Source organism: Marmota monax, unplaced genomic scaffold, assembly GCF_021218885.2.
Source record: "Marmota monax isolate L192 unplaced genomic scaffold, Marmota_monax_Labrador192_F-V1.1 WCK01_AAM20220418_F8-fsc00077, whole genome shotgun sequence".
NCBI lineage: Eukaryota > Metazoa > Chordata > Mammalia > Rodentia > Sciuridae > Marmota > Marmota monax.
In genome coordinates, this window is record NW_026694610.1 from 3,965,446 (window position 1) to 3,980,949 (window position 15,504).

General features: G+C 42.3%; 1 protein-coding gene across 3 annotated transcripts in view; it reads right to left on the minus strand.

Annotated features, from left to right (window-relative positions):
• Rai14 (retinoic acid induced 14) overlaps window positions 1-15,162 on the minus strand; it is a 135,298-nt gene extending 120,136 nt beyond the window's left edge. Inside the window, exons 1-2 of one of the 3 annotated variants that reach the window (XM_046422236.2) lie at window positions 14,967-15,162; window positions 13,821-13,926 (exon numbers count right to left, since the gene is read on the minus strand). The gene's annotated coding sequence lies outside the window, so the exon portion shown is untranslated. Of the gene's footprint in view, window positions 1-12,970; window positions 13,504-13,820; window positions 13,927-14,966 lie in introns of those variants that run through there. The other 2 variants (XM_046422233.2, XM_058572086.1) reach the window with 2 other exon arrangements.
• Between the last annotated feature and the right edge of the window lie 342 nt (window positions 15,163-15,504).

The window sequence follows — 15,504 nt, forward strand, 5'->3', positions numbered from 1 at the left end:
TCAAGTATAGGTCCAATCCTTAAGCATTAATGGTGAAAATGCAAAAAAATATATAGCCATTGTGGAAAGTCTGTCAGTTTCTCAAAAAGTTAAATCAAAATTTACCATACGCATTCCTATGTATCTAGCCAGGAGAAATGAAAACACACATCCTAGGAAGGCTTGTACATGGGTGTTTATAGAAACAGTATTCAAATTGTGAAAGAGTGAAACAACTGAAACATATCCTAGGTAAACAAACTGTGGCATTTCCACATAATGGAATACTTTCCAGCAATAAAAAGGAATGAAATACCAATCCATGGTGAGCATGGATAAAGCTCAAAAGCATTATGTTAAGTACAGTCAGACTAAAGACCACATATTACATGATTCCATTTCCACCACATGTCTAGAAAAGGCAAATTTATAGAGACAAAAGGGATTAGTGGTTGTCTAGGGCTGGGGATGGATGGTAACAGGAAGTGGCATGAGGAATCTCTCTAGGATGAGGGAAATGTTTTAAAACTAGATTGTGGGGATGGCTGCACAACTCTGTCAATTTATTAGAAATCATGAAATGATACACTAAAATTGGTGTTTAAATTGTAGCAGGATGAAGTAAGGGTGTTTCTTAAAAGATGAAATGCAAGCCGGTGAGGTGGTACACGCCTGTAATTCTAGCTACTTGAGAGGCTGAGGCAGGAGGATCACAAGTTGGAGGCATAGTATGTATTTAATGCAAAAAGTAAAAAGGAGGTCCATGTGCAAAGTGTTTGGTTATGAAAACTATCTTTAGAGTGAGAAAATAGGCTCTACTCATGGTTATATTTAACCCCTGATTTTACTCCAGGAAGATTTTATTGCCAAAAGTTGACTTTCTGAATATTTCATTGGCTCTTTGACTCAGTTTCAAAATAGGGACAACTTGGACTCTTCATATTCTGGAATGTGGAAAATGTCATTTACAATGATCACAGTTGTTCCATGTCAGGTACTAAATCTTTTTACCCAGTTATCCAGTGTCTTGAATACTCTTCAGAATAAGGGACATATAAATAAGTTGACAGCTTCTGTGAGTATGGATGTCTCCAGGATAGGAGAAAGGGAGCGGATGGAGAACCCTAAATGATTTCTACTGTTCCAACTGTCACATCTGGACATATTTTGAGCCCTGGGGGTTCAAACAAGGATGTTTCTCATCTGAAGCCCAACAAGGAGGGGGTGAGTGCTCCCTTACAGGCAGGCCTCTTCCTTCCCTTTAGCATACACTGCCCCTGTATGCTGTAGTCATGGGTCTGTGACATTGGTTTGCTTGGCAGAGCCCAGCCTTCTTTCTCTTCTCTCCCCACCCACCCAGGTCATTCTGGCAGTGGCTGCTCCGTAGAAATGGGAAAGTATCATCAGAACTTTTCAGAGAGACTTGGGATTCTTGGCATTGGGGTCAGGGGAGTGGAAACTTTCCTCTTTAATGAAGAAGCTGGAAAATGTGAACCTGGCAGCTTCCAGGACCCAGTTCTAGGCTGTGCAGAAAGCCGGCTTAAGACACGAAGGGAAGAGCAGGGGAGGGGGCTGCTTCCAGTGATCCTGGAGGCCCTGCTAGTTCTGTCACTGGCAATGTAAGAATGCTGACGGATGCTTTGGTGCCTTCTCACCCACTCAGTCATGCTTAGTCTATCATCTCAGACAGTGAAAAAGAACTTCCAGTTGTAGTGGGTGTGCAGTCTGTTCAGCCCATCTCTGAAGTCAGTAGCTAAATTTACTTCATGAACCTACAGAAGTGAAATATATACTCTCTGGAAACTAAACGAAATTAACACAATGAACTGTCCTGCAATGTCCCCTCGGAACCTGTGTTAGGGAGGGCATTCACTTGCTTAGTCACTAGCTGCTCCCTAACCTGATTTGATCTGCTCTGTGTCCTTGCACCTGAATTCCACCTTCAAAGTGTTCTGTTCATTCTCCACTATGACTGAGGTACAGTCTCCAAAGAAGACCTTGTCAGCAGCCCAAGCATGGGTTTTCTGGCCTATTCCATTTTGAGAGTAAGTTCTTTCTGGCTCTTCTACAGAGACCAGGCCAACAGTGAAAATAATCACAGTCAATTGGAAATGAATAGGCTCGACTACTTAAAAAATTTTTACAAAATAAAAAGTCACTGTCACAGCTGGGTCCAGTTGGAACTAGTGGTTGGGGTTTGGAGATGAGGTGGACCCCAGCCCCTCTGCTTCCAAGGGACTTGGCTCTATAGAGATGAGGGGGTATGAAGAAAAAAATAAGGAAGCTGTTTCTGTTTCTGAAGCCAAACAGAAGAAACCTTTAGGATAGGAAGGAACAAGGAGAGAGAAACACTGAGTTGGCTTCCCTGGGAGTCTGGAGGGGCCGGGGGGATGTAGTGTTCAAGGTCCAACGATATTCCTCTGAGCAGTTATCCTTGAATAGTGTAAAGATATGATATGCAAATATAGTCAGTCACCCTAATTCATTCTGAACAAGAAACCTAGAAGAGAAGCCTAACACAGTGTCTCAAACACCAAGGGGCTAGGCCAGCCTGGATTTGCCACATGACTACCCTGGCAGTGCAAATGGAAAAGCCTTTCAGATCTTTTTCCATTAGAAACCACCAGGTATTTATTCCATGCCTGTGACATGGGGGGGCCTCAAATACCTGCCTGGTGAAGATACACTTCTCTTCACTGCATTTGAAACACTAGACCTTCTCTCATTCCATTTCCAACCATGTTCTGTGTTTAGGCATAAAAATCAAACAGCAATCTCTATTTGGGGCAAAAATGGGAGTTCATAACCCACTTGAATCTAATGTATGAAATATGATTTTAAAAAAGGATGAATAATGCTTCCATCAGTGTAACAAAGATTTAATATGCTCCAATTCCCCACACATCGGCAAGCCTACATACCTTGTACTTGATGCTACCAGGTTTTACATAGAAAGACCTCATGGATATTCAAAAACTTGCAATTTAAGAGTAAAGATAAGAATCCTATACTACTTTACTCATGTCATATGCATTGAATATGAACATGAGCCAAGCACCTACACAACTGATATAGAAAAGTGGATTGCATACAATCTTTTGCCTACAAAATCAGTCTTGCTCCGAAAAAAAGTCCATGTGGCTTACTGGCACAAAGGCAGAGATTCAGATTTCTACACCAAAAGCTCAAATGCCTATTATACCATGTACCATCAGTTTTTGATGAAGTTATTGTGTTTCTGTACAAAAAAAGGATTGAAGCCAAGAGCAAAACACCAGTTCATCAGATAAAGGCATAGAGAAACTTAACTGAACACCCATTTGTGGAGGGCAATCTAGATACCAGATAGTTCTGTAGTTACAGGAATTAAATGAAGTCATATTACTTAGTTACACCAGTGCTGTCCAATACTACAGCCATTAGCCATTTGTGGCCACTGAGCATTTGGAATCTTTTTTTGCTGGCACTGGGGATGGAACCCATGGTCTCATACATGCCAGCCAAGCATTCTACCACTAAGCTACACCTCTAGCTAGCTACTGAGCATTAAATTGTGACCAGCACAAAATGAAGATACACAATGGATTTCAAAGATTTACTAGGAAAAAAGAATTCCAGCTATGTCTCTAATAAGTATTGATTATGTGTTGGAAAAGATAACATTTTGGCTGATACATAAAATGAAGTAATGAATTAAGTTCATCTTTTTTTTCTTACTGTGGCTACCAAAATATTTTAAATTGCCTATGTAGCCTCTATTAGTGATTTGCATCTCTAATAGTGATAATTTAGATTTTCCCTACAAAGATAGCAGCAGTATCTTATTAACAAGGCAGGATAAAAATTAAGCAGAAAATATTTATGCTACCAGCTTCAATTCCTTTACTACCATAAGATCATAAAACTCAGGTTCAGTAAATATTGCAAGTTAGTGATGAAACAGTGATTGAAAGTTATAGTTTAAAAGGTTCACAGTCTCATACAGAAGAAAAAATAACCAAAAATTTTATTGCACTCAGGATAGAGACCCAATCTACATGAACTCAACTGTTACCCAATCATATGCTATTCAGAAAACAGGTTTATACTTTTCTCGATAACTGTTGAACAGTTTTCCAAAGGAGGCAAAAGGGTATTTAACTTCACACTAAGTACTACCATCTTCAATTTAGCTGAGATTTTACTGTCGTGTTTAGATTATGATTGAAGCAAGACAAGTTCTATGTGGAACCTGTTAATGCAATTTGGAACAAGACTGGTCATTACCAAAGGAACTGCATCTTTACAATGTCCACATTACAAAGTGACATAATAATAGAAGGACTAACAGGAAGACTAAAACAGAGAAATACAGTTGCTAACTACAATGTGTTAACAATAACACATGAGGCCACCTCCTTTTTTTTAATTTTTTTTTTTTTAGAGAGAGAGAGAGAGAATTTTTTAATATTTATTTATTTTTCTTTTTAGTTTTCGGTGGACACAACATCTTTGTTTGTATGTGGTGCTGAGGATGGAACCCAGGCCACACGCATGCCAGGCGAGCGCGCTATCGCTTGAGCCACATCCCCAGCCCGAGGCCACCTCCTTTTATTGATACATATTATAATCATTTTGGCCAACAAATCTACAATTCTTTAAAATCTACAATTCTTCTTTTTGGAAGAGAAATAGATAGCATTATCAGTGACAATAAAAGCCACAAATAGGTGTCATTTATTTAGAATGCTTTGAAATTTATTTTATTTTATCTTGCATAATTTTATTTTTTAATTTCATTAGAAACAAGTAATATCTCCTCTAATATAATCACTTTGGAAATACTGCTATTATTATTATTATTATTATTATTATTATTATTATTACTATTCCCAGGTTCCATATTAACAAATTACAGCATAGAAAGTTTCTTGCTTACAAATGGAAGGCAGCTAGATTTAACCGAGGCTCAATTTTTGAGCCCAAAATAACACTGGGGTATGTATTAGACAACTAATAATAAAGAAAAGTTTGATCAACAGATCACCATTTTAGTATTAATAAACAAAGGAAAAACTCAGTTGCCTTTAAAGTTGGAAGCATCCTCAGAATTGCTTCTAGCACATAGAGTCTGAAAGGACCAATTTGCAAAAGGTATTCCCCCTGCCAGCTGTTGGCCCTCACTACCATCCCCTGTCTCATCTGGGGGAGCATAGCTTCTTTACTTCTTTGTTCTTCTCATATGTGGAGCATATGCTTAACAAATAATTTTATTAAACTTAACCAGTCAAATTCTTTTCCATAGTTTTCCTAATGACACCAAGATCGTATCAGAGAAAATATAAAGATAACTAATTATAGACAAATGAAGTGACTACTTTTATACTCAACTGAGCTCACAAGGCACAGGTTGGGGTGGGGGTTTTCATGTTTTAGCAACAATTTGGAAAAAGCAGAATGTCTGATACTGACTTCCCTATATTAGGACATTTTTGTTCCTTAAGAAATTATGCAAACATCTCTCTCTCTCTCTCTCTCTCTCTCTCTCTCTCTCTCTCTCTCTCTTTGAGCTATTAAAAAAATGAAACACTGCAATTATTCAGGATAATGAAAAGCACCAATATTAAAGTAAAGTCCTTTAAAAGCCACCCAAGAAGACAGGAATGGGGCAGGGGAGTAAAGGTGATACTTGCTCTGGAAGCCACACAAAAGCACCCACAGCCGGCAGGCGGCCACCTAGGCCTGAAGCAGATAGCAACAGGGTAGGGTGAGCTGCTCTTTCTGATTCTCTTGCCAGGGTGCATATAAACACCCACTTTCACTGCCATGGGAATCAGACACCCTTTGTTCCAGGGGGTATGCACTTAAAGTAATCAGGAGTGCTTTTAAAGGAGAGAAGGAAAGCAAGCTTCTTGCCAAACAAGGCACAAATGGTAGCAGAGCCATCAGTCCATCAGCAAAAAGATGGGCTTGGGATGGACATCGCTGGAGGAAGCACTGCACTCCGCCTGCCTCTCTGGCTTTTAGAGACTAGAAGAAAATCAGTAGAAAAAGTAAATAAAAGCACTCCCAACATTGTAATAACGTTGTACAGTAGAGAAAGAATCTAATTACCTAGGAATTCATCAAGAGTGCCAAGTGGACATACACATATAGATAAATGTAGAAAAAGCATTTTTTTTTCATGGTGCTGGGAATTGAACCCAGGGCCTTGTGCATGGGAGGCAGGAACTCTACCAACTGAGCTATACCCCCAGTTCATATAGATAAATGTCACCGTGAAGTTTCCCTTAAGAATGAGAGAAGGGGGAAGGGAGGAAGGGGAGAAGGAAGGCAGGCAGGCAGGCAGTCTGGCTCCAAGAAATCTGGATGGTAGGCAAATGGATATCGGTTATCCTTTCTAGGCCTGTATTTTCAATATTCTTTTTTTCCAATTAGAAAGAACTCACAGAAAAGAAATATGACTTTTCTTCCTCAAGAAAAAAACTGTTATCAGCCCCAAATAAAAGCTAAGGATTTTTTACTTTAAACGAAGACCCAGTTTTTACTTTAAAAGAAGAGCATCGGAAACAACTTCTACCCATGATGCATGTGGACTCAGTCTAGAAAGAGTTGCTTGGAGAGAGCAGGGGTCCTCCTCACACAGTTCATGAAGGATTCTGGCATCTGTTTGTGACTGGATCCTATCTCATCTTTTCCTTGTGGCTGTCTTTCATCGGGAAGAAAGAAAATGCAGCCCATGATCCTTTTGGCTCATACATGGCCGCATCCTCCAAGAAGCTGGGAGGAGGAGGCTTCTCTCAGCACCACAAGTCAGTACTCCTCATTTCTGAAAAATGCTCAATCACTAACATGTTGACTTTCACGGGAGATGTTCAAATTACTTGAACGTTCTTGTCAAATTAAGCGGCTCCACGCAGAATCTGCTAACTCACTGACAAAGCTTGACAATAGATTTGTCTATGAGGTTGTCACTCAGCAGATGCTGGGGGTGGGGGGTTCCACAAATTCCCTCACCTTCATGCTGCTGCTGTATGCCATTGGCCTCATCTGAGGCTCCCAATTTCCACCCTATTCTTCAAAGTGAACTGTCCAAGTCTAAACAAGTCTTCTTCATCTGTAACAATTACAATTAGCTATGTTAGGATTCCCAAGGTCACAGGGACACATAAAAGCTGAGGAGCCCAGTGCTGTAAGCAGCCAGAACCCAGGTCATGTCTAGCCCTGCCTCTTTTCATCTCTTTCCAAGGGGTCATTTTTCACTTCTCTGGGCATCCTCTGTTGTTTATATCCTCACCACCCCATTCCAACCACCCATACAGTCTACCTTGTACTGTCAGCAGATTGTGGACATGTTTTACCCTGTTTAAAAATCTAAGCCCACGAGGGCAGGTTTGCCGTTCATCCAGGGATCTCCAAACATTCGATTAGCCCATCAACACGTTCCACTCGTGGGAAATCTAACAGAGAGGAAGACTAGCCCTGACTAGCAAAGTGCCTGCCACAGAGAAGGTGTTCAAGTGAATTAAACCGACTTGTTGAAAGAGCTTCCGTTGGGCAACCTCTGTTGTATGCCAGGCAGCATCTTTTGGGGTGTCATTATTTTTTTTTTACTTCAATGGGTTAAGGTTGTCACCTGAACATGAACAGAAGTTCTGGAAGTGTGTGACATCAGCAGTGCCTTCTTCCAGCATCTGCTACTTCACAGAAGGATGTTTTGCTCTGCAAGAACAGATACCCTACTGAGGTTCAGCTCTCCAACTAGGAAATGTGGCCTATCTTTTCCTGGGCTCCACTGGCCCTCATCAGTTGGGAGACCAAGATGAGAAAGGAGAAATAGGGAGTGAGTTGGGATATTTCCTCACTGGGCTGAGCACTGAAAGGCCTAACCTGTGAGCCAAGGAGAGCTGTCAGGTACAGCCGAGGGTGTTTCCATTCCTTCCTACAATAAAGCCAGGAAGCTGCTGCTGCTATTTGGGGACAGGCCCAACTCCAGACCAAGAGATGTATTAGCCTTGGGCAAGAAGCTCAAGGCCCATCCTTAGAATTCTCCACATCTCTGTGAAACAGTCATACCACAGAGCCACTTTTTATTACTTCTAATAGTATTTTACTGCATCCAGTAGAAATAGCTACTAAAAATGCTCAACATTATAGACTGGTTGGTATAGCAACCAGTGACTTGTTTTCCAATTGAGGGACTAAAACTGAAAATTACTGCCTTTTACTCATATATGACAGGTCATCCAGCTGTCCTGGGAGACAGTAGCACATGACAGAAAACAGATCCCTCTTAATTGTAATTCTTTACCCTTCAGAGGTGGCTACTAAAGGAAACAGGAGAAACACACAAAGTTTTCAGGTACATTCAATAGATTTCAGGTTCTTTATCTAAATATTCCAAAAAGGGCCAGAAAATGGCCTTAAGGCAGAGAGTTCCAAGAACTTTTTGAAACTGATAAAAATTATGAACATATGGCATCATCTTAAATAAGCAAATTTCTCCCAGGGAAAAACAGCCCAGAACCTGCATCTGAATTGCAAAAACTGTCCACCTATGACTTAAAAATATTTCAGATTCATTGCTACATGATTGTGCTTGATTTGCAAAATATATTCCCCTTGAAGAGAAATACTTTACTTGTCTCCCCTACCCCCATGAAAAATAAAGAGTTATTGGGCCACGTATCCCCACCGGTGAGCTCTGCCACGGCTTTCTGACTGAGGGTCTACCACTTTAGCCAGCAAAGCAACTGGTCAGGGACAGTGAAAGTGAAAAGAGGTAGAAGCAAGCTGTTGCTGCTTTTAATTTTAGAGTTATTCAGCTCTTTACAAAGAAAGAAAAAGCATTCTAGATATTCTAGAACATTCTAGAAATCATGAAAAAAAAAAAAACACAAAGACTTCTTTTATCAATTACAATACCCAATGGGGATAAGAAAATTAGGCTGAGGTTTAAAAAGCCAATAAACAATATATTATTGCAATATAATACATGACTGTGAGGGAAAATGATATAGTACATAATGAATAGCTTATTTTGGGTTACTTGGTAATAAACATTAGTGTTCACAAAGTATAAATTAAGAAAAATATATGAAAAGAAAAGGAGTCCATGCATTTCTTCTTCTGAACAGTGAGTTTCTTGGACTACAACCAACTTTTCTTACATTTGGGTTCTACTTATTTAGAATCAAGGAAGAGTCCTTTATAATTTCCAGTGAATGTCATTTCTAGTGAATGTCCAGAGAGGACTAGATAAGATCACAGATAAGATTAGAGAAGTAGATGAGGTGATATTTAAAAACAAACAACAATAAACAGCTAGTGAAACAGACAAAACAATGTACAAACTTCCCCCAACTAGTGAACATAGAGGGGAGGTGTTTCTTTCACATCTTCTGAGCTTCAACTTGCATTTTGCTGCTGGCTCTCTGTACTCCTCTACCTTTTGATTGTCATTTATATCCTCAAGACTAGATGACTCTATGTCTGATAGCCACCATCTGGGGATTAGTGACCTCTGGAACACTTACGTATATATACTTCAGTAAGTTAATAACTATGTGACAGATACTGTACTGGACACATAGAATATAAAGTTAAAGAATGAGGTACACTTCCTTCAATTAAGTAGAAGAATGCTCTGTTTGTAAATACATGGCTAAGTCTGCAAAATTACTTTTTTAAAATGCTGACTGAATTTACTGGCATCCATCAGTGAGTATGATGTTCAAGACTAGATCAGATTTTGTTCATTGTAGATGGCTGGACTTGGGAAACAGGAGATACCTATACTTTCCAATGCAAGGGTAAGAGAAGGAATCCTTTTGATTATGCTGCACTTTACTAATAAATCATATAATTCTATACATATAGTTTTCAGCTTTAGAATCAAGGAAGCCTATCTTGATCCATAATATTCTGATTTCTTTCATTGTCATTTTACTTCAGAGGATAAAATAGATGTACTCTAGTGAATTTTAATGAAGAGACACTCTTCTTATTTAAAACATATTTTTGAAAAATAATATAGATAACCAATGTAATCTAAGTTCTTTGAATTTAAAATTGATCATTTTCACGTTTTCATTCAACAGGTAGCCAAGAGACCCTAAATTACCCTAGATATTTGTTGTGGAATTAAATAATAAATACAGCTGGGTCTAGACCTTATTATTCAGTAGGTATATCTGTTTAGCTAACCGGAAGAAACATCAGTAGGTATACCAATGTAGCTAACCAGAAGAAAATCTAGTCTCATTTCCTTATCACCCACTTAAAACATACCCAAGAGGCTTTGATATATTTAGCTTTGTTTTGTCAAGTCTTATACTCATCATGCAAAGTAAAGAAAATTCAGTTGGCTTTTACAAAACAATGCACAACACTGTGACAGTGAATGCTTTCTGTGCCATAAATTAAGGAATTTACAATGTGACAGTTCTTAAGAATATTTCTAGGTACTTACAACACATGGGTTGTTCCTAGATCTTCTAATTAAGGTCATTACCCTGTCTTTACTCCCAAGATACCATTAGAAATGAAGACACAGGGCTGGGGTTGTGGTTCAGTGGTAGAGCGCTCGCTTAGCATGCATGAGGCACTGGGTTCGATCCTCAGCACCACATAAAAATAAAATAAAGGTTATTGTGTCCACTTGCAACTAAAAAAACAAATATTTTAAAAAATTAATGAAGACACAAAGTCAGGGTAATGATGAATATACCCTATGATGATTCAGAGAAATATTCATTCATAGAAATCCAGTGGCTGCTATTGTTGGAGATGGTTGCTGGCCTGTTTGGACAGATGTTTTCAGTGGAACAGGGGGGTCAGCATCCCACCATTATGCACCCTCCATATAAACTACACTGGAAAACTAGGTTATCGGGGAAAAGGAAGGTAAGCATGCTACCAAGCACCATGTTATCATGTCTTTCTTTGAATTCAGGTTTAGAGAAAATGTTGGATTAAAAAAAAAATCCATGGGATTTATCCATGGATTTAAACAGAGTAGTTTCTTAAAAACATCGTTTTTACCCTGTTAGAACCTATAAATATGACATTTGGGAATCTCAGTTACAGCCATGAAACAACCAATATAATTAGGTAATTCTGATATATACTAAAAGAGAAATTTCAAGTTGAAAATCACAACAAAAAGTATTATATTCCTTTGTTCGTCAAATAATTGAGTACCTACTATGTGCTGACACTGTTCTAGCCACTAGGGATATATCAGTGAATGAGAGAGATAAAGTCTCTGCTATCATGGACTTTTATAATATGGAAAAGACCAGCAATGCTAACATAAATTATTTGGCAATGTGGGTAAGTATCATAGAGGAAAACCCAGAAGGAATAGGTATCAAAAAAATCCAGCAGGAAAAGAGATGTCTGATTGAACACCTCAGGGGAGGAGGGCACAGACATGTAGGTACTAGAGGAAGAGCTCTCTAGGCAGAGGGAACAGCAAATGTAAAGGCTCAGAAGATGGAATATGCCTGGCTGCTTGAAGAAATAATAATGTGTGCCTTAAACTCCTTCCAGTTTAAGGGGTTACCATTGGGGCAAAATATATCCCTAACACAGCCACATTTTCATAAACTCTTAGGGCAGGAATGTGCCTTTGGAACTGCTTCCTGAACCCCTTAGTCTCACCAAGGAAGAAATGAGGAAGAGGAGATTGAGTGAGTAATCCAAGAAGACACAACCAACAACTAGCTGAGAAAGGCTTTAGTACAAAGGATGCCAAACTCAGCACAATGGTTTTTGTCTTATGTTTCAACTTTTTAATGAAGAGGCACTCTTCTTATTTAAAACATATTTTTGAAAAATAAAATAATATAGCTAACCAATGTAAGCTAAGTTCTTTGAGTTTAACATTGATCAATTTCACTTTTTCATTCAACAGATAGCCAAGAAACCGTAAATAACCTAAATATTTGTTGGGGTATTAAATAATAAATGCAGCTGGGCCTAGATCTTATTACTCAGCAACTAACTATATAGGCATGTAACAGAGAAAATCTGTGCACAAAGGGACCTGTTTCAGGATGTGTATTGTACCACTGTTTGTTATTGTAACAGATTTCCCCTCAGCAGAAAAAGGTGCTTGTAACAGTGAAAAATTAGAAACTCCTAATTTTCTCTTGGCAAGGGAATGAGTAGACTATAATTTATTTGTACACTAGAATTCTCTATAGCAGCTGACACGAATAAAGATCTACATGTACCTCAAAAAAAACATAATGAGGAGTTTAAAAATGCAATGCTGTATGTATATGGAATCATGCCATTTATGTAAAATGCTAAACACAAACATATATTCTGGGGGATATATAATACACAGAAGTATCAAGCGTGCTTGAGAACTGTATGTAGTAACTCTGCATTAGTGGTTCCTTGGAACTGGAGGAAGAGGAGGAGGGATGGGTTAAAAAAAAACAAAAACTGAGTTGCAGTTTATTTTATTGAGGGAGGGGGCATTTTAAGCAACTCTTAAACCTAGGCAGTAAAACATGAATGTCTTGCTGTATTCTCTTTTGATGTATGTTTGAAATATTTCAGATTTCTTTTTATTTCAGAAGAAAGGAAAAAACAAAAGTTATCCACCACACTCCAAGGGAATTGCCCTTAACCTCCAAATCTCAGTTTCTTCACTTTTAAAGCATGGGGGCTGCTGGGTGTGGTGGTGCATGCCTCTAATCCCAGAGGCTCCTGAGGCTGAGGCAGGAGGATCAAAAGTTCAAAGCCAGCTTCAGCAAATTACCGAGACCCTAAGCAACTTAGCAAGACCCTGTCTCAAAATAAAATATAAAAAAGGGCTAAAGACATTGCTCAGTAGTTAAGTGCCCCTGGGTTCTATCCCCTGTGCAAACAAACAAACATGGGGGCTGGTGTGCAGGAAGTTTGGGGTATAGTTCAGAGTATGTGCTCAGCATGCCTCAGGAACTGGGTTGATACCTAGCAACAAAAAATAGCAAAGAGGAATGGTAGGTGTACCTACCTCTAAGATGCATTGAGAAACAGCAGTCTGGAAACAGAATTTCATTGTCATAGTACCAGTGGGCGGGGATATATCATATATATATATATTATATTCATTCTTCCATTGAATTTCCAGAGGCTCTGCATCCATTCTTCTTACTCAATTTCATAGATAAGAGTAAAAAAAAATTCAACTGGGGTTTAACCACCATCAGTACTCTCAAAAAGTCATAAAAGGGATATGTGTTGAAGCTCTGTGGCAGAGTGCTAGAATGTCCAAGGCCCTGGATTTGATCCCCAGCTTGGGGTAGGAAGGGTTATAAAACAAATTTAAGGAATGTACTTAAAATGGAAAATGCTACAATAAATTCATTAATGAAGCATTTCAGTGAATACAGATTAAAGTCGTGTGGCAGCCCAGGCTCTCTTACGTCTCTTAAGCAAACACTGGTTAAAACATTAACAACTGGATACATTTCTTCCGATAAAACCAATTGTCTTATAATACCAAGGAAGAAAACATCTTACCTGTTAGTTATCATTTTTAAAATATTATCGAATTATATTCATCAGTAATAAAACTCACAGCCACGCGAGTGAACAGGGCTGAGCACGCCGCAGATAGAGCTATCAAAATCCAGCCTCCCTGTGATTCAGTCTTTTCTCCAACTCAGTCAAACCAGGGAGGTGTGAGCCTTCGCGCCAAAGAGCTTCTGCTAAATCCTACTGAAAGACAAAACCAGCTCCTCTCTTGGCCTGGTCTTTTAGGCCTTAAGGTCACATTCCCCAGAGAGCAAGCTATTTTTTCCCTCCCCATCCCAGGCAGTTCGGTACTCTACTCTCTGGGAAGGGAATCCCAGGCAAATCACCTGTGAGTCTACTGCGAACGGAAGCCGCAGATCCGAGCTGAGCGGCCTGGAATCCGCAGATTTGCCCCAATCAGCACTGCAAACAAAGTTGCGCCGAGCTGAGCTCCTTGGAAAAGAAAGGGAAGCCTGAACACACAGCCCCTGCCCAGGCCTTCTCGTCGCACTGGGCTCCATTTATCTTAATCTCCCGTCTGTTGCCTCTTCAGGTTTTGAGGCCCCCTTTCTCCAGAAGGGGATATGAAGCCCAAAGGGGGTTAAGAAATGAACGCTGCAAACTGCAAAATCTAAACCGTGGACACAAACTGTCCAAGCCGGCAGCGAAAGGAAGATGAGTCAAAGATGCCGCCCTCCCGGGTAGGGGTCGCGGGAGATGGCGGGAGCCCCTCTGGCGGCTCCACATCCTCCTTTTTCCCAAAGTCCCTGCTACCGCGAGTCTGCCTCACTCCAGCATCCCTCCTCCCCGCCTCCTCGGATCCGCGGCGAATATAGGGACAAGGGGGCGGTGGGCAGGGGACTGTGGCGTGCTCGAAGTGGTCTCTTCTGCGCCCTTCGGCCAGCTGAGCGGCTCTCGGGAGTCAGAAAAAGAACAATAGCGGTCCCTGGGTCTTGCGGAGCCGCGGAGTCCCCAGCTCACACCTCCTTCCCCAGCTCCTCCAAGTTCAGCGGGGAGGCGGGTCGAGCCCCCAAAGCAGGGACCCGGGGGGAGCGGGACGCCGGGAAGGGCGACACAGGTGGGCAGGGTGCTGACCCGGGGCGCACCCGGGTCTGGTCATTCATTCCCACCGGCGCTCCCTCCGCAGAACCCCGAGCTCGGCCCTGCCCCAGCCCGCCGGCGAGTCGCGGGGCGGGGCGGCAGGAGGAGGACCCCCTTTTCCTAACTTGGCCGGTCCTCCCTCTCTCTCTCCCCAGATCCCCGCCACCCTCCTCTTCCCGGTGTCCCATCTGTCCTCCGCGGACAGTCGGCGGCGGGCGGCGGACCAGGCGCTGCTGGCGGGACCCTGGCTGCCGCCCGCTAAGCCGCTCAGCCCGGGGCCGTCCGCCGCGGCGCGCCGCCTCCCTGGCCCGAGCTGCAGACACAAAGGAGGGGACCCCGCGGGCCGGGACCCCGCGCCGGGAGCCTCGCAACTCTCGGCGACGCGCACTCACCCCATCGAGGCGGCGGCTCCCGGGCCCTGCTGGCTGCGCCACCCCGCCCGCGGCTTCCCCAGGAAAACGCGGCCGCCGGGCTCGCTTCCTGTCGGCTTCCTGCGCCTCTGTCCCTCCTCCTTCCCGCTGCGGGGGTCAGTGGGCGCCGCGGCTCCCTGGCTGGGCCGGCGGGGCGGGGGCATCCGCAGCACCACCACGTGGCCGCCGGGCGCCGGCCCCCGCCGACCTGGATCCAGGGGGAGCGGGAAGGGAGGTGCTAGCCATTCCCCTCCCCTTCAGCCCAGGGCGGCCCCAAATTCCGTGAGTCAGGTGACCCGGCCCGGCGCTCGGGTCGGGACCTACGGGGGTGCCCCCGCCGGCGAGTCTCCGGCTGCGTCCCCGACCCCGCGCCCGCGCGCCCTGGGCGTCCCTGGCCTGCCTTTAGTCTGTGCGGATCGTGGGACCCTTCTCCGCGGATCCGTGTCATCATCTTAACCTGAAGTTCGTAGAGCCACCCCGGCTCCGACCCCTGGATCGGATGAGATCCCAAATAGTGCTC